Consider the following 21,540-nt stretch of genomic DNA (forward strand, 5'->3'; position numbering starts at 1 on the left):
TGAGGCTGGTACCCTGGAGGTGTGCGCTCCCCCATCACCGGGGACTTCTAGCCTCCTCCTTCTGGTGAGGTTACCTCCTCGAAGTAACACTCCACTGTGGCTCCAAGGAGATGCAGTCTCCAGTTTGGTGAAAATTCCTCATTTTTATAGGTATACAAGTGTTGTCTAACATCTCAGGCCAAAGCCCAGCACATGAAACAGCTGTGGTTCTCCAGATCCTCTTGTATCTGCCCCATGCTGGGCCCTGAGACCACTAGGAATAGCTCTTGCCTCTGTTCAGGGAGGTGGTCAAACCCACAGTGAGATGAGCCACTGTCTCTGGACAGCAAGGGAATGAAGCCAGATCCCTGCAGTACTCTGCAGGCTCTGCCAGGACCTGGGAATTAGGCAGAACTGGGGATTCACTTGGCAGGGAGTCGTCAACACACTTGTGGAGATGCCAACTACTCTTGGGAGCCAAAGAAGCCCTCTGTTGGACCAGTGTCCTTGGCAGAGGTCATCTGGCAGCTTCATTTGTCCAAATTGCTAAGAGAGTGAACAAGAGGTGCTCTCCAGACACCCACAACCAGAGTCTCCCTGCCCGGAGGACAGTTCTACTAACCCAGCAGCAGGTGTTGCCAATCCTACTCTCCACCCATTCAACTCAACTCCACAAGCAAAGAGGATTTTTGAGTTGGGGGTCAATGTCAAAGTCAACTTCCTGGGCACTCACTGGGACAAGTTTGTTGGAGTTCACAATTTCATGGCCAAAAACCACGTACTGAGCACGGGGCTAAGGGCTCGGGTTCATTTCATCCTCACACCTGCCATGTTATAAACAAACAAACAGGTTCACACGTGCCCCAGGTCACACAGCATGAAGCGAAGGGACCCAGGTCAGTGGGACTCTTGAGCGCACATTACATCATGTGCGCTCATCGGCACAGGTCCCCTCCTTGCAGCGCTGTCCCCAGGAGAGCAGGGGAGGCCACAATGCTGGTGATTGCTCCGTGTCTTCATGCTGGTATGGCCCCTCCAACAGGGCAACCAGACAAAACTCTGGTCCCCCCCAGTGTTCTCAGTAACCACCCAGCCCAGTCAACCCTCTTCTTTTCCACCAAAGCATAGCACCAATCTCTATACAAAGCCCACTGGAGAGGTCTGGAGTCCTCCAACCCACACCAGATCCTCCCCTGCACCTGGTAGTGACTGTGTCCTTGGCTCACCTCGGTCATGTGCTCTCAAGAAGATAAACATTCAGGAACTCTTCTTGTTAGCTGTTCCTCCCAAAGGCTTGCTAAATTCTGTGTTCTTCTGAATTCACCGACTTAACACAGTATTTTTCTATCAATATAACGTACAGAATATTTCCAAGCAGTCCTAGGCACATAATTACAATGTCACAAGCCTTCCTACCACATTCACTTCCTCCTGGGATGGAGTTTACTCTTCTGCTCGGCACAGCTGCCAAGGCAGGAGAGTGGGCTTGCAGTGGGAAGGGGTGATCAGATGGCACCAACAGGCCTGGGGCATCCGGCAGAGGGTGTCGCAGGTCCAAGGGCGAGGGCGTGGGGGAGCAGGAAGCAAGAAGGCAAGTCTTAGTCAAGCTACACTCATTCACTCCTCAAATACTCAAGATATCAATCATCTGCTGTGTTAGGTGCGGGCTTCAGGCCTGAACAGCCAGAGAGGAGGCCCAAACCGGGACCCCCTCTCTCGCGGGTGTCCGAGTCCAGTAGGAGACAGACCATCATCAAAGAGGTCCCAAATACATAATTATAAACCAGAGTCAGGGCTGGGAAAAAAGCCTGCCAGTATCTACAAAAGACCAGTCTGATCCAACTGAAAGGTCTCCGAGGAGAGGGCACAGCTACCCCATGAAAGCCCCTCAGGCCCGGGGGATCAGACTCCACTTCCACAAGTATACATTTGTTCTCCTTCTGGGAGAATACAGTAAGCCTGCTACCAAACTCCCCCCGCTAAAATACATCTCATTCCAGTGTTTTCAGAATTCTTTTAAGGAAGAGCAAAAGAGAGCCAAGCTTCCAATAACTTAGATGTCAAAATCTGCAAAATATAAAAAAGGACTCCACGTCTAATTGTTCTTAATGCTTTAATAGAACATTCCCTGATAAAACACCTCCCAGCAGTTTAACCTTCAAAGCGAGAGGAAACTGTCTCCATAACTCAGACTAGAAGAAGGTAAAAAGAACAGAACTGGAACACATCAGACAAATTGCCTCCTGTTTTTCTTCAATTTAAAAGCTCCACAATTTGTCTTCCTGTCACAGTGTCTTGCTACACAGAACCTTCTGAGAAGGCTGCATTCTCAAGTTCCCCATGAAGATTTGGGGAAAAGGAATACACAGGTGCAGGCGACAGACGCTTTCGGCCTGTGCCATACATACAAGGAGACCGGCCAGGAGATTAAGGGGCAACAAGATGAAGGTTCAGAACCAGATGCTATTTTGGCACTAAGAAAACGCAGGAGGTGGCCGCCTTTTCAACCATCATTATCGTGGACTGCCAGCAGCCAGGGCTGGGACAATAACAAAAAACAGACCACAAAAGAGACACACTGGGACCATCACACGGTATTAATACCATCCTGAGGACCGTGAAGAGGGAGGTCAAGGGGACCTGACAACAGGGTAAGGAGGCAGACAGAGGTTCAAACCTCAGCCCAGTCCACCACGTATGTGTCTGACCTTGGGCCCAGCCTCTTGTGTATGTGTGTGACCCTGGGCAGCTTGCCTAACCCAGGCACCTCCATCCCGTCAACTGAGAGAACCCCAGGACCCGACTCACTGGCCGCTGTGAGGGGTAACTGAGCTGGTAGGAGACCAAACAAGCAGTCCCCGATCCACAAAAAACACAAAAAGGAAAAAAAGACATTAAGCCACATTTTAACCCTAATTAACAGGCAGCATCTGTTCGGGGACCTGGGGGTGTGTGCTCGTTCATTTCCCAGCCTAACAACAAAGTCACCAATAACATTGCTGTGAGCAGACATCAGTCTCCGAGCAGTGAGTGAAGAGACCGAGGAAGGCCTTGCTGCCCGCTGCTTTGGAGATTCTGGAGATGCATGAGCAACTTGAGGTTCGGGGAAGCAAGGCACTCAGGGTTATGCGGCAAAGGAAGGACAGGGTTTCCAAACAGCTCCCCTCTGAACTCCAGGGCACAAGCCACCAGGCTAGACTGTCTCCTCTCCAGATACCAGCAGACAAAACCTTGAGAGGCCCACCTGCAGGAGTCTGGACTTCCCAGTCTGTTAACCAGTTTCCCGGACTCTATGTGGGAGCTGAGGACTCAAAGATGTATTTGGGACCTCCTCTTAACAGGAAGGAGTGATAGAAACGAAAGATTCTACTATGTGTTATCTACAGAGTATTATTATATAAATAATAACTATCACTAGCATGGCTGCTTCTGAAGGCCTGAGCTACCTGTGCCAACATTTTGATTATGAGAGAGAGAGAGAGAGAGAGAGAGAGATGGACCTTCTCCCTACAAGAGGCGAGTGCTACAGGCTTCCCGGCCACGCCGTGCAGAGGCGCTGGGCCATACGATCGGCCACTCACGTAACAAGAACTGGCTGAGCGGCTCGGTGCCAAGCACCAGGGAAATGGGAGCGGGCAGGCAGGCCTGGCCCCGGTCCTCAGTGACAGACACCCGTCAGTGGAAGGAAGGAGGTCGACATCAAACAGAACATGAAGAAATGTCCCAAAACAGGCAGTGTTCATAAGTTTAGAACCTGACGGGATTAAGAGAAGAGGTCTGGAGGAGAAGGGGAAAACTGCGTAGACAAGGCAGCCCTCCCTTCAGAGATCAGGCAGAGGTGCAGCTGTGCCAAGACCTGGGGGTAGAATGTTCCAGGCACAAGAAACAGCAAAGATCCCCAGAGGGAGGCAGGCAGGCAGGCACAGGTCAGATCGTGCAAGGCTGGCAGGCCATGGTCAAGGGTGAACATTTTTTTCTCCCCCTCAGTGCACAGGGTTTTAATCATGAAAAGGACAGGGGCAGATCTATACTTCTGAAAGTAAAATCAAAACAGATTCAAACGAAGCCACTCTAAGAATCTGAGACAACCAAGTATCTTTGAGTTTAGAAACTAGAGAATACCAACAGATGGTTGCTAATTGTATTAAAGTCATTAACAGCATTGCATATGGTTTTTTCACAAGTCCTGATCTGTCAGAGATTCACATAAAACCAATTTTACAGGTGATCTAACATCTAGCATCGGAAGAATTCCAGCAAAACAGCAAACAGTGTGGAGGGATGGGCAAAATCAGAGCGACAAAAATGTCAGTAACTGCTAAGGCTGGGTGGTGGGTTAGACTCTTCTACTGCTTCTATGTGTTTGGAAAATACCATAATCAGACAGTTAAGTAAGAAACACGAGCAAACAGATACTAAGTTTCACTCTGTCACCATGTGGCGGAGAAGGGCAGAGCTATCTTGGCCTGATGAGGTCCTCTGAAAGCCAAGGTCACAATCTGATTAGCAACCAAACCGGGCAGGAAATCCAGGTCGCGTCCCCTGACACCACATCACAGCGTCCATCTGCTAGAAGACCACATCTCAGGCCCAGTGGAGCCATTTTCAAGTCTGATAAAGGAGTCAAAACAGATTACCCTCACTCTGCACAAATGAACCCAAACCACAAGCTGTGACCGCCCCGGTGACCCAGGGACAACCTCCTCCTTGTGGGCTTGGGGCCTGCTGATGTTAAGACCACAGTAATTACAAAGGGATGCAGGCGCGCACATCCAACCTCAAGGCGCGATCACTGCACAGTAACGAGCTCGTTAGTGGGGGCTTCAGGGGGTCACCGCCACGGGGCACAGGGCTTTGCCGTTTCCATGCTGCCTGCCTCGCCAAGAGCCCTGCCACTAAGGAAGATGCTCAGCCATGAAGTGAACATCACAGAGAAAACACTGGTGCTGGCAAGGACCCGGGTTGGGTACGGCCCTCTGCCTCAGGGAGCCATGCAAGTACTTCCTTCACAGCTTGTTTATCCCCACCCCCAGCCCCCAGGAAACGAAGGCCGCCGGGCAGACAGACCCTAATCCAAGCAATCAGTCTCATACCCTTCAGTGTTGATCCCACCACAGCCTGACGACAGCATCTCCTCTCTGGAATCACCTGCCCTACGGAGATGTGGCTGCCCCCACCTCCTGCCTGTATGGCCCCAGCCCACACTCACTCCTCCAAGACGCGCCTTCTGCCATCCAGCTCTCCACAGCGTCTGGGAGAAGGAACGGCCCACAGAACAAACCTCACCAAGTACCCTCCTGTTTCAGGGCCTTTGCTAGTCCCCCACCAGTCACAGAATCAGCGCCAAACTCCTCACTGGGGCCTTTGGAATTGTCCCCAGGTCCTTATTCCAGAGAACCTTCCTTAGTCCTTCCCCAAATACACTGTGGACTCCAGGACACTGGACTGCCACCATCCCAAGCTACCTGTAGCTTCCTCAACCTACCACCCAGAATCATGCCTCTCCTCCCTTGCACTGATTCTTCTGCCTACCACGCCCTTCTGTGAGCTTCTAGAACACAGAGACCATGTCTTTGTCATCCCTGGATCGCTGGCATCTGGAAACCATCACCGGCTAAGATGGTGATCAAGATCATGGGAGGATACAGAACAGCCTCCAACCATGAACTTGCTATGCCACACCCTGCCACCTTTCTTCACCTGGATTATACCCTTCAGTCCTCACCATCATGTATGAAAAGGCCCTTTATTATCCCCTTTTATAGACTGTTTTACACTGAAGCTCAGAGGGAAACCAACTTGCCCAACGTCACACAGCTACGGTATTAAGGAGGTGCTTAGTACGGAGATCTGAGCCATGGTCTTTCTGACTCAAAACCCATTCTGGGGTACCTGGGTGGCTCAGTCAGTTGAACATCCGACTCCATTTTTGGCTCAGCTTATGATCTCAGGGTCCTGAGATTGAGCCCCACACTGGGCTCCCCGCTGAGCAGGGAGTCTACTTCCCTTCTCCCTCCCTCTGCCCCTCTTCCCACTCACATGCACTCTCTCGCTCTCTAAAATAAATAAATCTTAAAAAAAAAAAAGCCATTCTGCTTTTGGGGGCAAGTGAATATACCAATCTGCCAATAACCACAAAACTGAACCTGTTTACATTCTATATAACAAAAGTGACTTTTTCCCAAGAAAGAGGACTACATTCATGGCACTGAGCACAGACCACTGTCTGCCTTCCAAAATATCAATTCTCCCCTTCTGCTGTCCTGTGTAGGATGAGGAGGTACGCTACGAAAAAAATCTCAGCATCCCTCAAAGAGTAAGTTCAGGCCACTTAAAAGTAAGAAAATGTTTAATGGGGGGTAACCTCCTTAAAAGAAGTCAGCACAGGGGTACCTGGGTGGCTCAGTTGGTTAAGCGTCTGACTCGGTTTTGGCTCAGGTCATGATCTCAGGGTCGTGAGATCGAGCCCCACGTGTTGGGCTCTGCACTGAGTGTGGAATCTGCTTGGGATTTGAGCTTCGCACTCTCCCTCTCCCTCTCCCTCTGCCCCTCCCCCCACTGGAGCTCTCTAAAATAATTAAAACCTTTAAAAAAAGGGGGGGGTAGTCAACACACACAGTTTTTTCCCCCTCCCCTGCTCTGTCCTTTCTGCTGCCTAGAATGCAGATGTGATGGCTGGGGCTCTAGCAGCCTTCTTAGACCATGAAAGGACCTTAGTAAGCTAAGCCAAACGCAGGAGAGCAACAACATAGAAATAACTTCCCAACGCGCATTTGTTCTTTCAAGACATTTCTGGGCTCTACTACATGCCAAGCATTATGCAGGTCCCTGAGGCAGATTTGTGAACAATTGAGACAAAGATCCCTGCCCTTGTGAGGCTTGCAACCTAAAAAAAAAAAAAAAAAGGCAGCAGTAGTGAAAAAAGAACAAATAAGGGGGACGGAGAACGTGGGAAAGGGAGAGATCGCACTAGGAAATTTCACAGACAAGAGGAGTCAATGAAGAGAAAAACAAAATCTAAAAAGACACCATTAACTTGGCTCCTGGTGAAGCCCCACTGTGGGGAAGAGATGCAGAAGCCTTGTGCGGATTCAGTTCCATGGAGCAGAAACAAGGCAGAACTGGACTCCAAGGCAAACCTCTTCCACCCTAGGTGATCATTTTCAAATTGCCTTTTCGGGCAGCTTGGTTCACAAGGGGGTTTTATTATAGCTCAGTAGGTGGTATTCTGGGACCCCCAGCCCCCAGACCCCAGCCCGCACAGCTCCACGCTCAGTGAGGCTACCTCTGGAGCGCCTCAGAAAGAATACGTTTGAAGAAACAGTCCTTCGTGATGAAGTCCCAATAGTTCATTTTTGCCTTTGTTTCCCTTGCCTTTGAAGACGTGTCTACCAAGAAGTTGCTGCATCTGAGGTCGAAGAGGTTGCTGCCTGTGTTCTCCTCAAGGATTTTGATGGATTCCCATCTCACAGTTAGGTCTTTCATCCATTTTGAGTCTATTTTTGTGTGTGGTGTAAGGAAATGGTCCAGGGTCATTCTTCTGCATGTGGCTGCCCAATTTTCCCAACGCCATTTGTTGAAGAGACGGTCTTTTTTCCACTGGACATTCTTTCCTGCTTTGTTGAAGATTAGTTGACCATAGGGTTGAGGGTCCATTTCTGGGCTCTCTATTCTGTTCCAATGATCTATGTGTCTGTTTTTGTGCCAGTACCATACTGTCTTGATGATGACAGCTCTGTCATAGAGCTTGAAGTCCGGAATTGTGATGCCACCAGCTTTGCTTTTCTTTTTCAGTATTTCTCTGGGTATTCAGGGACTTTTCTGGTTCCATACAAATTTTAGGATTATTCGTTCCAGCTCTGTGAAAACTGTTCATGGTATTTTAATAGAGATTGCACTGAATGCGTAGATTGCTCTGGGTAGCATAGACATTTTAACAATATTTATTCTTCCAATCCATGAGCTTGGAATGTTTTTCCATGTCTTTGTCTTCCTCAATTTCTTTCATAAGTTTTCTATAGTTTTTAGAGTACAGATCCTTTACATCTTTGGTTAGGTTTATTCCTAGGTATCTTATGGGTTTTGGTGCAATTTTAAGTGGGATCAATTCCTTAATTTCTCTTTCTTCTCACCGTTGGTGTATAGAAATGCAACTTATTTCTGTGTATTGATTTTATATCCTGCCACACTGTCTAATTCGTGTGAGTTCTAGAAATTTTGGGATAGAGTCTTTTGGGTTTTCCACATAGAGTACCAGGTCATCTGCGAAAATTTAGAGTTTGCCCTTCTTTTTGCTAACTCAGATGCCTTTTAATTCTTTTTGTTGTCTGATTGCTGAGGCTAGGACTTCCAGTGCTATGCTGAACACCAGTAGTGAGAGGGGACCTCCCTGTCTCAGTTTTTCCCCATTGAGAAGGATATTCACCGTGGGCTTTTCACATACGGCTTTCTGGATATTGAGGTATGTTCCCTTTATCCCTACACTGTGGAGAGTTTTAATCAAGAAAGAAGATAAAAAGCTTTAGCACAGCAAAGGAAACAGTCAACAGAACTAAAAGGCAGCCTATGGAATGGGAGAAGATATTTGCAAATGACATATCAGATAAAGGGCTAGTATCTAAAATCTATAAAGAACTTATCAAACTCAACACCCAAAGAACAAATAATCCGATCAAGAAATGGGCAGAAGACATGAACAGCCATTTCTGCAAAGACGACATCCAAATGGCCAAAAGACACATGAAAAAATGCTCCACGTCACTCGGCATCAGGAAAATACACATCAAAACCATAGTGAGATACCACCTTACACCAGTTAGGATGGCAAAAATTAACAAGGCAGGAAACAACTAATGTTGGCAAGGATGTGGAGAAAAGGGAACCCTCCCACACTGTTGGTGGGAATGCAAGCTGGTGCAGCAGCTCTGGAAAACAGTATGGAGGCTCCTCAGACAGTTAAAAATAGAGCTACCCTAGGATCCAGCAATTGCACTACTACTATTTTGGGGCATTTACCCCAAAAATAGAAATGTAATGATCCCAAGTGGCACCTGCACCTCCAAGTTCATAGCAGCAATGTCCACAATAGCCAAACTATAGAAAGAGCCCAGGTGTCCACGGACAGACAAATGGATAAAGAAGATGTGGTTCATATATACAATGGAATATTATTCAGCCATCAGAAAGGATGAAATCTTACCTTTTACATTGACATGGATAGAATTAGAGGGTATTAGGCTGAACAAAGTAAGTCGGTCAGAGAAAGACAATTATCATATGGTTTCACTCATATGAGCAATCTAAGAAACAGCACAGAGGATCATAGGGGAAGGGAGGGAAAATGGAATAGGAAGAAATTAGAGAAGGAGACAAACCATGAGAGACTCTTAACTACAGGACACACACTGAGGGTTGCTGGAGGGGAGGTGGGTGGGGGGATGGGGAAACTGGGTGATGGGCATGAAGGAGGGCACGTGATGGGATGAGCGCTGGGTGTTATAAGGAACTGATGAATTGCTAAACTCCGCCTCTGAAACTAATGATGTACTGTATGTCGGCTAATTGATTTTAAATTGAAAAAAAAAAATGAAGAAACAGATCTTGGGCTTTAAATGTTTTTGTGATGGTGTTTGGCCTTGGAGCCACGTGACGGCAGGTGAGCATCTCACACGTCTGTACGGTGTGTCTGGCACCCGGGACAAACACCGTGAACTTTCATTTGCTCGGTGAGCGACTCAACTTCGCCAACTTCCAGAATCCCTCAACTTGACAGTTGTCTCTCTTTAAACTGTACTTCTGCCGCTGCCAAGAATATCTCCCGTCCGCTGAGCTTCCTGTTGCTCCCCTCCCCGGCTCCAAAATAACAAGAAGTTGCTTGGCAGTGACGTCATCGCCCTTGCCACCGCCTGCAGGGCACTCACATGCTGGCTCTATTTAAGACCCAGGCTTCACGTTCACTGACATGGAAATTGCCACCTTGTGAACCGTACCGGAAAGGCAAGGTTCAAAAAATTTTCTACGAATCACCAGGTTGCAAGTTCTGCCTCTCCCAAGGCAAAGAGGAAAAGCCAGGGCATTCAACCGAGCAAGGGGCTCCAGCTTCGGGGATCAGCCAGGTCCGAATGGTTCTTTTCAACCACTTCTCTCAAGTAGCACAAATGCTAATGCTCACTTTAGATGGTGTGCTCACTCTCTTCCACTTCTTCTCCCTTCCCTGGCTCTGCTGTCTTCTGTTTTCCCTCAAAACCGTTCTGTTATTTTTATTTACCCCTCCAGACTGCTCTACCTACTTCTCATTAGAATAAAACAGCAAATGGAGCATTAATGAATGGTAACCACGTCCCACCCGCCTGCCCCACTGTGGATAATTACCATAACCATTTAATCAGAGTTCTATCATATTTGTTGGTTTGGGTAATTTTTTCTCTCCTGCTCCTGTGCTCTGATGGGAAAAGGGATGGGCTGAAGTGATGTTTCAGACACAACCTTCTCTCTGTTCCCTCAGCAGCTGCAGATTTTTCGCATCTTGATGAACCGCCGTAATCCACGTTCGGTGCACATTTTGCAGGGAACATCTGCCACCAGCTACTAATGGCTCTAACGCTTAACCATTCAACGTGGGCACGTGCTTCAAAATGCAGCTGTTCATGCAAATATACCTTGCTGCTTACTCCCCCTAAGAATTTTAGTTCATCAACAAAACCAGAGTCTTTGATTGGATTCCAGAAGCATTAGAGAAAATAAACAAGCACATGGCTTTCTCCCTCGTACATGATTGCTGCAACAGATGCCATGATGCTCCTGGTCCTCTCTTCCTGTCCATGTCTACACAGAAAAAATATCTAGGAAACTCGAATGGGTCGTCACCCAGTTCTGAAAGGGGCGTGAAGGAACTTAGATGGCTCTCCACTTCTCATGGTATCTGAGAAGGTACTTCTGTAATTTTAAGTTCAGATGTTAACACATTTGGCTTTTCCATCTTTCTATCTGGGGGAGGGAGGATCCCCACGTCTCTACTCCCTAAAGAAAAATCAGCTGGAAAATCCCTTCCACACTCCCCCAAGCAGGAGCCAAGCAGTGATGAAGGGTGAAGAAACTGGCTCAAGCTCTGTTGGGTGGGGGGGTCCTTCCTGCCTCACCCTGGAACCAGAGCAACACCTCACTTGGGCCATTAAAGCATTCGTATCCTTTGCCCTGTGATCCTGTTCCTGCCAATATGTACAAAGGAAAGATGTTCGCATAGGGGACAAGTGACAGACACAAGGATACGATCTCAGCCTGCAACTACAATCTCAGAGAAGTAGAAGCAGCCCAAACAGGAACCTGTGTGGCAACCACTAAGTCCACTGTAGAGTCCTTTACAGCCTTCAGAAAGGACAAAGAGGCAGGCCCTCCACATACCACCATGGGGGTATCCGGTGACACCTCTGCCCTGGAAAGAATTTTGGCAATATAGATCAAGAGCCTTTACAGATCCCCCCCTTTTTTTGAGATTTTATTTATTTATTTGACAGAGCAAGAGTGGGAGCACAAAGCAGAGGGATTAGCAGAGGAAGACAGAGAAGCAGGGTCCCCGCTGAGCAGGGAGCCCGATGCGGGGCTCGATCCCAGGACCCTGGGACTATGACCTGAGCCGAAGGCAGACGCTTAACGACTGAGCCACCTGGACGCGGCTTTACAGATGCCTTCTGATGTGGGAATTCCGCTTCTAGAGATCTAGACTAAGGACTTTAAAACAAAAAAGGACAAAGAAAGAGCTGTACCAAAAAATATATTCATGAAATCCTACTCCTACGAGGGGAGAGAAGAGTGGAGAAGAATGTGTGAGAAACAAGGACACAACCCAACGCAGAATTCCACACAGCCTTTGAAAGGGATATCCACAGAAGGGAATAATGTGAGGAAACATTCACGGTAGGATGCTAACTGCTTTTCAAAGCAGACCAACTTACAGATTCAGAATGATCTGAATTATGTAAAATGAATACATACATAAAGTGAACTGGAATAAAATGTCTCATAAATAATAAATAAAACATATTAATGGTAATCGTGTCCAGGGGATTTTTTTTCTTTAAACTGCTCTTATTCTCAGATGTAAGGATTATAATTCATACATTTTTATATTCCGAGGGGTTGGGGTGGGGGAGGATCTCTAAACACAATTAGAAATCTAAATAGAAACACAAGAAAACATTAGTAAAAAAAATTGCATGCACACACTGATGGTGGCAGAACTATGTAAAAATTGTACTTAAATGGACTAAGGGGAAATAATCATTATGCTAGGGTTGGGAGATTTGGGATGCTCTTTTCCATTTCAGGTTATGTCGCTTTTACACCTTAAAGCTGTTTGGTTTTTTGTTTTGTTTTGTTTTTAACAGCATGGAAACAACAGCTTTTTCAGGAACTCTCCAGCTGACTAGTCATGGCAGAATTCTGCCCTGGAATCCCACTTGTGTGCATGTGAACATGAGAGCATCCAATTCAATGTCAGGTGAGTAAATCAACCTGCAGGATCATGGGCTCATGCTAATACCACACATGCAGATCCTTCAAAACTCACCAAAAGCAAGCCTGCACAGTATTGATCGTTAACTTAAAAAGATCATCAAAAGGGGCACCTGGGTGGCACAGTCGGATCAGCGACCAACTCTGGATTTTAACTCAGGTCCTGATCTCAGGGTCGGGAGATTGAGCCCTATGTCAGGCTATGTGCTCAGCGTGGAGTCTGCCTAAGACACGGTCTCTCTCCCTCTGCTCCTCCCCCTCATCTCTCTAAAATAAATAAAACCTTTTTAAAAAAAAGTATTTTTTATCAGGGCGCCTGGATACTACAGTTGGTTAGGCGTCTGACTCTTGATTTTGGCTCAGGTCTGATCTCAGGGTCATGGGACCGAGCCCCACACTCCGCGCTCAGCCTGAGTTTCTCTCTCCCTCTTCCCCACTGTGCTATCGCAATTAAATACATCTTAAAAATATCATCAAAAGCAAAAATGACAAATGTTAATGGTGCTAATTCTTGCAGTGGGTCAGAGTACTCCGTTTTTCAAACTAGCATACAAAACTAACTCCCAATTTGGCCCTGAAAGAAAAATTACTAGCGCTGTCCGCTTTCTCCAAGCCCAGGTGGCTTCAGAGAACTTCGCCTTGCAGATCCTTGCAGAACCAGAGGCATCAGCATCACCCGGAGCTTTCGAGAAACACCTGCTAACAGGCCCTGCCCAGGGCTGCTGAAGCCGAGCCTGCAGCCCACCATGACCGCCAGTGCTCCTGGTGGAGACATTCAAGTTGGAGGAGTGCTGCTCTAAACCACCAATCATCAACCTTGGCTGAGCACTCGCATCACTGGACCGGTTCGGGTTGCACTTCCAGAGATGGACTTAATTGGTCTGGAGGGGCCCTGGACAGTTGGTTTTCTGGGGTTTTGGTTTTGTCTTGTTTTTTTTTTTTTGTTTTTGGACACAGTTTTAAAAGCTCCCCTGGTAATATATAGCCAAGTCTAAGTGAGCCATTTAGCTCTTCAACCCAAAGAATTCTTTATTAGAAAGTTAGTTACATCTTAAGCAACAGCAGGCTAGATTTACTCCAGAAAATGACTCTTTGCAAGCTTGAATGGAGGAATAATTTACTTCCATGAAACCAGTAACAACCACGGCTGGCTTTTACCAAGTACTTACTCAGAGCACTCACTGTGCCTAGCGCTTTTCATGTGTTATCTCTTTGACAGCATCCAGAAGGGAGAGACGACTGTCCCCGTTTTCTAGGTGAGAAGTATTCGGGGTATAATTACCACCAGAAATCCCACATCTCAATGTGGCAGAAGCACTGGCAGGACCCTCAGCATGAGTTTCTTACTCACCTCACCCTAGTCCTGACCTTGAGAAGTAGGGCTCCAATCCAAGGCTTGCCCCATACCATCACCCTAAACTTCCTTCCAAGAAGCACCAACTCAACTGGAATTGTCAGCCAAAAGGTTAAAGTCTTTGTTTATACATATCCCACCCCCGATTTTCAGGTCTACAGGTTCGAGTCAGCTCTGTCTTGTTCATCTGATTGACTAAGCTTAACACAGAATAGATGCTTGTGGGCTGACTCAACAAATGAACACACGAGTACGAACCATCCTTCACTGAATTTCAGTAGCATTAAGCTTCAGGAACCCAGCTGCCCCGAAGCCATCTTGTCTCCTGCCCTGATGCATACATCTTCTATTCCTTGTCCCACCCCATGCACTCAACTGTCCAAGGCTGCTCTGGTGTAAGTCATCAAGGACCTGTCAGCTGCTGACAAGGACGTGCTGAAGGATGAGGAAGAGCACAGCTCATTCAGCTAATGAAACTCAGCCAAGTGCAAGAGCCAGTGACCTTGGGGAAAGCAAGCTTCATATCCAAGGGGGAAGTGAGGGTCAGGAGCAGCAGAGTAGGCTGGGACACACAGTGGGAGCTCAACGGACAATTCATTGTAGTCAGGGTCTAGTCCTTAGCCAAAGCCTCTCAGAAACTAAAGCAACTCAAAGTGAGTCAGAAGGCTCCCACCCAATTCTGACAGCATATCTGCAAATTGTGCTCAAGGTAAGAATACTGCGTAAGGGCTAAGGCAAGGACTCTCACTGGGAATACCACTGCCTCCTAGAGATTGTGGCCATAGGCATTTCTAAAGCTCCCCCGGTGACTCATGTTTGGCAAAGTCTAAGCAACACCAAAGTATGAAGACGCTTTTGACCATCACCAGAATGATGGGGTGCTGCTTGCATTTATCCCCTGGAGCCTGAGATACTAGCTGTCCTGAAGGCCAAGGCAGTCCCACACCCAAGAGTGACCTACATCCTATTGTACTTTCAATCGTCCTGGACCCTTCACTTAGGTGCAAAGTTTGTTTCTTGTCTGACACTACAATCTAGTTCATTTAATATACACACAACGTGTTAGTTTCTACCCTAGAATCCACCACGCTCTGCTCTTTCATTTTTTGTTCTTATAAAGAATGCCTTGTGATCTTCTTATGGCCTTTAATCCAAACTCATGCATTATAAGTAGTGCAAGCACTTAACCACAAAGCCATACCCAGCCAATATATATTGAAATCTACTTTTTATTATCAATTCCTTTCCTTTTCTTTCTCCTTCATAGCAGTTAGAGTGTCACAGTCATTTAATAATTAGTTCTACAGGTAGCTCATAGTAGCCATGCATTTCATTTCAGTACAATAAAGGGGACCTTACCCAAAATTTTCTCCCCCAATTATTTTTATTTTAAAAAAGGAATACAGACTCTTCTAGAGCCTGAAAACTACACATCCATGAGATTTGGTGCTTGCTAAGGAGGTCAAATTATTACTGGACTTTAAGATCCAACCAAGGCAAGACAGAAAAGAGGACACAGAGCCCGTGTTTGAACTTCTCAACTCTGACCATTGGACTCTTGGGATGAAAACCATCATCAATGACTTTAGATGAACACTGAAGACATTTATGGTCCTTTTATACTAAAAGCATACCCCCTCACACTTCTAATTTAAAAACAACAAAAGGAAGAGACTGAGATTTAAAGCCTCCCTGGAAAGCCAGTGAAGGTCTCGGGGGCCAGATAGAATGATGGGAGTGGGGTGTCCGAGAGCCTTATTTAGCCTTCTCTTACAGATTGCGCAGTACGGTTCCATCTCACATGCAGGACCCACGGCAGGTAACTACGCAACAGCCCAAAAGGGACAAATAAAGGGACACACAGGACTGGAAAAAACACTGGGAGGAGCTGAAGGTCAAGTGAAGGCCAGTGGCCAAAGGCTCCCAGATGCCCACTGCAGGGGAAAGGACAAGAGACAGACCCATGAGCTCTTGCCTGGCCTCAGCATCCCTAGCCACCCATTGCCAATACACGAGCTAAGAAGAAATCCAGGAACATCCACCGAGCAGATGATGAGCCTGGAGATCTGCCGAGGACTTTAGGAGCATTAGCTCCTGTCCCCTTCCCCACAAACCTATGAGGAAGTATCACAAACACGATTTATTTGCCCACTGCCTGCCTTGGAGACCTGGTGAGGCAGTCCATCATGGCCTTCTGTTCACTCCTGGCCACAACATGCCCAGTAAAGAGTCTAAGAGGTTACATATGGACAATAGGAGAAAGTCTCTTCTCTTTGGATCCTGCACAATGTGGCTTGGCACTACCAGAGGTCATTTTGCTATGTGCAGAGGCCTTACCCGAGAAGGACATGAACACAGACCCAAAAGCGAGGGGAGAAAGCAATGACCTCACTGGAGAACCCAGGTCCAATAACACCTGAAGAGAGTGACCAGTCCCACCGACACCAAATGCCCCTGTGGACCCAAGCTAATTTGGTTTGGATTTCTACAGCCAAAAGTTTATTAGTATTAGTTCAGATTATTATGCACCAGTTCACAGACAGAGAAAGGATGATGTGAGAAATTGCTAGGTGGCCCAGCCAGGACCAGAGTCACTGTGCCACCTCCTTAGCCAAGGGTTAGACACAGGCCTTGCAAGCCAGCACTCGCCAGGACACACCACACTGCATTCTGCTTCTTGTCACCTCACAGGAGATACGGAAAAGACCCCCTACCTTTTAAATTTTCAAGAGAGGAGGAACCAGAGGCTCAGGAGGGTAAAGGAAATGGCTATACCACACAACCAGTATGTTCTTGCTTACACACCCACGCTCCCCCACAGGAGATAAAGCTGTGACCCACAGTAATAGTAAGGCTGGCCCTGACAAGAGACAGGATGAAAAGGCTTTCACTGGGGCTCTCTGAAACAACCCAGTGGGTTCTCATCAGGACACGCTCGTCACCCTCTTCCCGAATCATGACCAGCTGCACATCTCTTCATGGACTTGGCAGGTTGATGGCTGAGGGAGCAATTCTACTTAGGCACAGAGGAAACACAACTCCCTCCAACCCCCTATTCTACAAACGAAGAAGTCTGGTTTGTTAGGACTCAGGATTTTAACAGCGAAGACCAGTCACAAACTGACTCAAGTAACAAAAGGAATTTATTAGTTCATGTGACTGCTAAGTCCAGAGGAAAAACAGCTTCAAGAAAGACTGGATCCACGAGCTCAAGGTATATAATTAGAACTGCCTGTTTCTCTCTCCACCCTCGTTTCTCCACCGTGTTGTTGCCATTTGAGGTCAGGATCTTCCCACACAGCAGCAAAGACTGCCACCAACAATGCCTGCCTTACATCCTATCCTCTCAAGGCCAAAATCACCTCTTAGCAAATCAACTTGGCTGCATACCTTCGGTGACCCAATCACAATGATCAAGAAACAGAACAAGCTGACTATCCAGGCCTGTATCACCTGCCCTGCTCTGGAGCCCAGGTAGGCAGTGACAGAGTCAGTCCCACCAAATCACACGGAACAGGAAGGAAGAACCACCCAACCAAAAAGATTGGGATAGTGTCCACCCCAGGGAGAAAAAGAATCCTGGTGGCCACGGCAGACAGGCTCTAAACTGACCCCCAGTGATCTCTGCCTCTTGGAAGGCCCATCCATGTGCAGACCCCTCCTACACTAAATCAGGGTTCATCTGTGTGACAACAGGAGACAGGGAAACTGATAGGGTCTCATTCCCAAGATCAGCTTGTGAAAGACCATGTCTTCTGTGTGGTGTATTCTCTTGCTCTTAGGTTACTCACTCCCCAGGAAACCAGCTGCTATGCTACATGCAGCCCTACTTTAGAGGCCCACGTGGCAGCGAACAGAGGCCTCTTACCAAGAGCCAAACGAGTGAGTTGAAAGTGGACCTTCCAGGGGCACCTGGATGGCTCAGTCAGTTGAGCATCTGACTCTTGATTTCAGCTTGGGTTGTGATCTCGGGGTCATGGAATTGAGCCCTGCATCAGGCTCAATGCTCAGCGGGGAGTCTGCTTGGGATTTTCTCCTTCTCCCTGTACCCTTCTTGTGCACACATGTGCTCTCTCTCAAATACATAAATCTTAAAAAAAAAAAAAAAAAAAAAAAGTGACGCTCCAGTCCCTACCAAGCTGTCAGGTGACTGCAGCCTCATGATAAACTCTGATTGAGAACCACCCAGCTGATCCATTCCCAGATTCCTAACCCCCAAGAATTGTGAAGATCATGAACATTTGTTTTAAACTGCCAAGTTCTGAAATAATGTGTTGCACATTAAAAGCTAACTAATAGGGATGCCTGGGTGGCTCAGTCTTTAAGCATCTGCCTTCGGCGCAGGTCATGATCCCAGGGTCCTAGGATCGAGCCCCGCATCGGGCTCCCTGCTCAGCAGGAAGCCTGCTTCTCCCTCTCCCACCACCCCTGCTTGTGTTCCCTCTCTCGCTGTCTCGCTCTCTGTGAAATAAATAAAATCTTTATAAAGGAAAAAAAAGCTAATAAAATGAGCAAAAACAGAAAACATGCCAGCAATAATCCAACAACCCTGGTCACTTGCTTCTCTGAAAGGTAGTTTGTACGTAAGGGTCTGCTTCTGTGAACCCCTGTCTCATAGCTTCAGTTTGCTTAATTCAGTAGGAAATAGGGCAACCTTTTAGCCATGAGAGTCACACTCTGAACTGCTCCAGACTAAAATATCCTCACCTCAGGATCGAGCAGCTGCTCGGGGCCACAAAAGCACTGGGCTGGTTATAGGACTTTGTTCTTGGTTGAGCCATGACTGTACCCCATGACTGCACCAAAGGAAAGGCATGAATTTTGAGCAAAAAGGTACGTGAGAAAATGCTGGATTTGTTCTGGGGGGGCGGGAGGGTTCAGTTTTACAACAACACTCAAATCCAGTAAAACACACATACACACTAACACAGTCTGAGTATTCCAATCCTTACAGCAAAAATAATTTCACTTTTTAGGGTCTGAAATAGCCTAACATTTAATTCTTTCTGCACCATTGCCATTAAAATTTAGGTTTTGATTAGATAAGGTTTCTTAGTAATATAACTGTTATACTAAAGAAAAAGGATAATGACCATTAACCTTTATCGAGCACTTATGAAGCACATTTACTGAGCTGACACACACTCCCATTTTATCCTGCAACAACAGTGAAGTCCAGGGTTTTCTTATCCTCATCTTACAGCTAAAGGAATGAAGGAGTCATTTGCTCAGGCTCACACAACTAAGCAGTAGCGAAGCCATGACTGGACACCCCCCCGCCCCGAGTCCGATGGTAGCATCCGTGCCACCGACCACTAAGCTGAACCACCTGCACTGTGACACCTGCCACCTGAACACAAGTGGACGTGAGAACAGAACAGCCCCGGGGCATACACAAGGGCCTCGCCTCCGGCCTGTGACCCTTCCTGGACCCTGTCATGAACAGCACCCCAGGCTCCCATGCAGGTCCACCATCTGGCAGCACTGACCGCACTCCTTCTGTGGCCAGGAGCAAGAAGAAAGTTCCAACAACTGGCACAGGAACTCTCTGGAACAGGTCAGCAGTATCAAAACGTACACCTCCAGCTGCTTCATTTGCTTCCTTCCTGTGTTCTCCTGCTCAAGTACGTGCCCCTTCATGGATGTTCCTTCTACCTGCAGACTGCAAACCTTCAGGCACCTTCCACTCTTAGCTACCCACAGTTCCAATGGGGACACTTCAGATTATAAAAGCTGCTTAAGAAATTAATTTTTTCTATTGCCTTCATGGGCTAAACTTCTCCTCAGAATTATCATATACTAAAACACACTTCCTATAAAATACACTTAACCGCTTCTAACCAGAGCACCATGTCCTTTCCAATACAGCTCTCATTTTGCCCTTTCTAGGGCAGAAGATCATCTATTTCCTCAACAAAGAAATGCACGCTTGCTCATGTTCGGCCATCACCCAGAAACAACCTGCAAGCAACGGGGCAGGGACTCAAGGCTAAGCAGCCTCCTAACACAATCCCAAAGTGACGGAGAATAGCAGTCTGTGACTCAGAACCAGACTGTCTGCAGACTTCAGCCTTTATCGTAAACACACACAATTCTACCCCAGAACCGTGGCACACCAGGCTGAACGGTGGCCCACTAGAGAAAACGCCGGGGACTGTACTTACTCTCTTTCAACTGTCTGATGTTCCTGAGAGGGCATTTCAAAGTATGAAGAAAGCAGAGAAGTTCTCATTAAAACTAGATATGGGATCATTGCACCAACGTTCGACTACATATACGTAACAAATCCAGTAGTTCCACACACATATCACTGGGGAGTACCAGCACAGTAACGCTGCTGTGAACATGGGCGCTCGGGACACCCCTGCAGATCCACAGGACTGCAGTTCCTGGGTTTGTTTTGTTTTTTGTTTTTGGGGTTTTTTTAGAGATTTATTTTTTAGAGAGCACACACGAGCAAGGAGAGGGACAGAGGGAGAGAACCTCAAGCAGGCTCCCCACTGAGTGCGGAGCCCAACACGGGGCTCCATCTCATGACCCAGAGATCATGACCAGGGCCAAAACCAAGAGATGGCCACTTAACTGACTGAACCACCCAGCTGCCCTTCCTGGTCTTATTTTAAAGTAGCTTTAAAGAACCACCAATAAACTGCTTATCCTACCTTAAAACAGGAAAAAACTCGAACTCAAATGTCCAACAAATGGAAATTATTTTCATGTGGTTCATTAGCTCAATGAAATGCGACATCCGAGCACGTAAAAGCCATTAACATGAAATCTAAGTGCTTCGGAGAAGCAGACTAAGAAATGACAGGCTACAGATTTTAAATGCAGTACGTAAAAATGTTTGTGTATGAAGAAATTCAGGGAAGTCCACATTTCTATGGGACTTGAGATTGTGAGTTTTCTTTAATAAAATACAAACTAAATCACAGGAAAGGAAATAAAATGGCTCTTTAGTAAGAACAGGCTTAACTGTATTCATCATGAGGAAGATGCAGATGAAAACCATTTTGCCAGGGCCACTTTTCGCCTGTGAGGTTATCCGGGACCCAGACGTGGGGCCCGACCGCTGCGGGCACGGCTGGGCAGAAGCAGGTCTTCTTACCCGCTGCTGCGGGACACACGTTAGCACAGCCTCTAAGGTTGGGGGGTGGGGGTAACGGGCTGAGGGAACGGGCAGAGGAGGTGTTGACCTCTAATAACCTTCGAAAACTACTGCACTTGGACCCGGCAATTCTACTTCCAGGAATTTTTCCAACGAATTCAGGAGAACAAAGCGACGAATGCAAAGGTTATGCACTGTGGCGTCATCACAAACATCCTCAGCAGATCATCACAAACCACCTCCGATGCCTGGCTGGGGGCACCCTGGTCATCAAACCAACGCTGGTGCGGACGACGAGCGACCACGATTAGAAAGAGGGCGGCCCCACATACCCCAGTAGAGAACCATCTCTATGATGCCAAGTGAGGGCGTGTGGAATACACGACCGTTTCTCACGGAGGGGGAAGGCAGGCAGGAGCGGGAGGTGAAGGAGCATCTCTGGACCGGCTAGCCTGCCCGCCTCCAGGGCCATGGCATCGTTTACCACGTGTACCTTTTGTATTTCGAGCCATATGCATACATATTATGCAGTAATTATCCAGTAAGTTCAATTAAAACTTCAAATGCATAGATTTACACGGGTCTTTGT

General features: G+C 47.3%; 1 protein-coding gene and 1 long non-coding RNA gene across 6 annotated transcripts in view; one reads left to right on the forward strand and one right to left on the reverse strand.

Moving 5' to 3' along the window:
* Positions 1 to 21,540, reverse strand: part of SNX29 (sorting nexin 29) — a 510,437-nt gene that overhangs the window by 363,332 nt on the left and 125,565 nt on the right. The gene's annotated exons all lie outside the window — the stretch shown is intronic.
* Positions 6,093 to 21,427, forward strand: LOC112811433 (uncharacterized). The gene is made up of 3 exons (XR_003205048.2): positions 6,093 to 6,295; positions 12,363 to 12,475; positions 21,093 to 21,427. It is a non-coding gene; the product is annotated as an uncharacterized lncRNA (long non-coding RNA).

The sequence above is a fragment of the Callorhinus ursinus genome, unplaced genomic scaffold, assembly GCF_003265705.2.
Source record: "Callorhinus ursinus isolate GAN/ISIS: 27379988/994484 unplaced genomic scaffold, GSC_fseal_2.0 scaffold13, whole genome shotgun sequence".
NCBI lineage: Eukaryota > Metazoa > Chordata > Mammalia > Carnivora > Otariidae > Callorhinus > Callorhinus ursinus.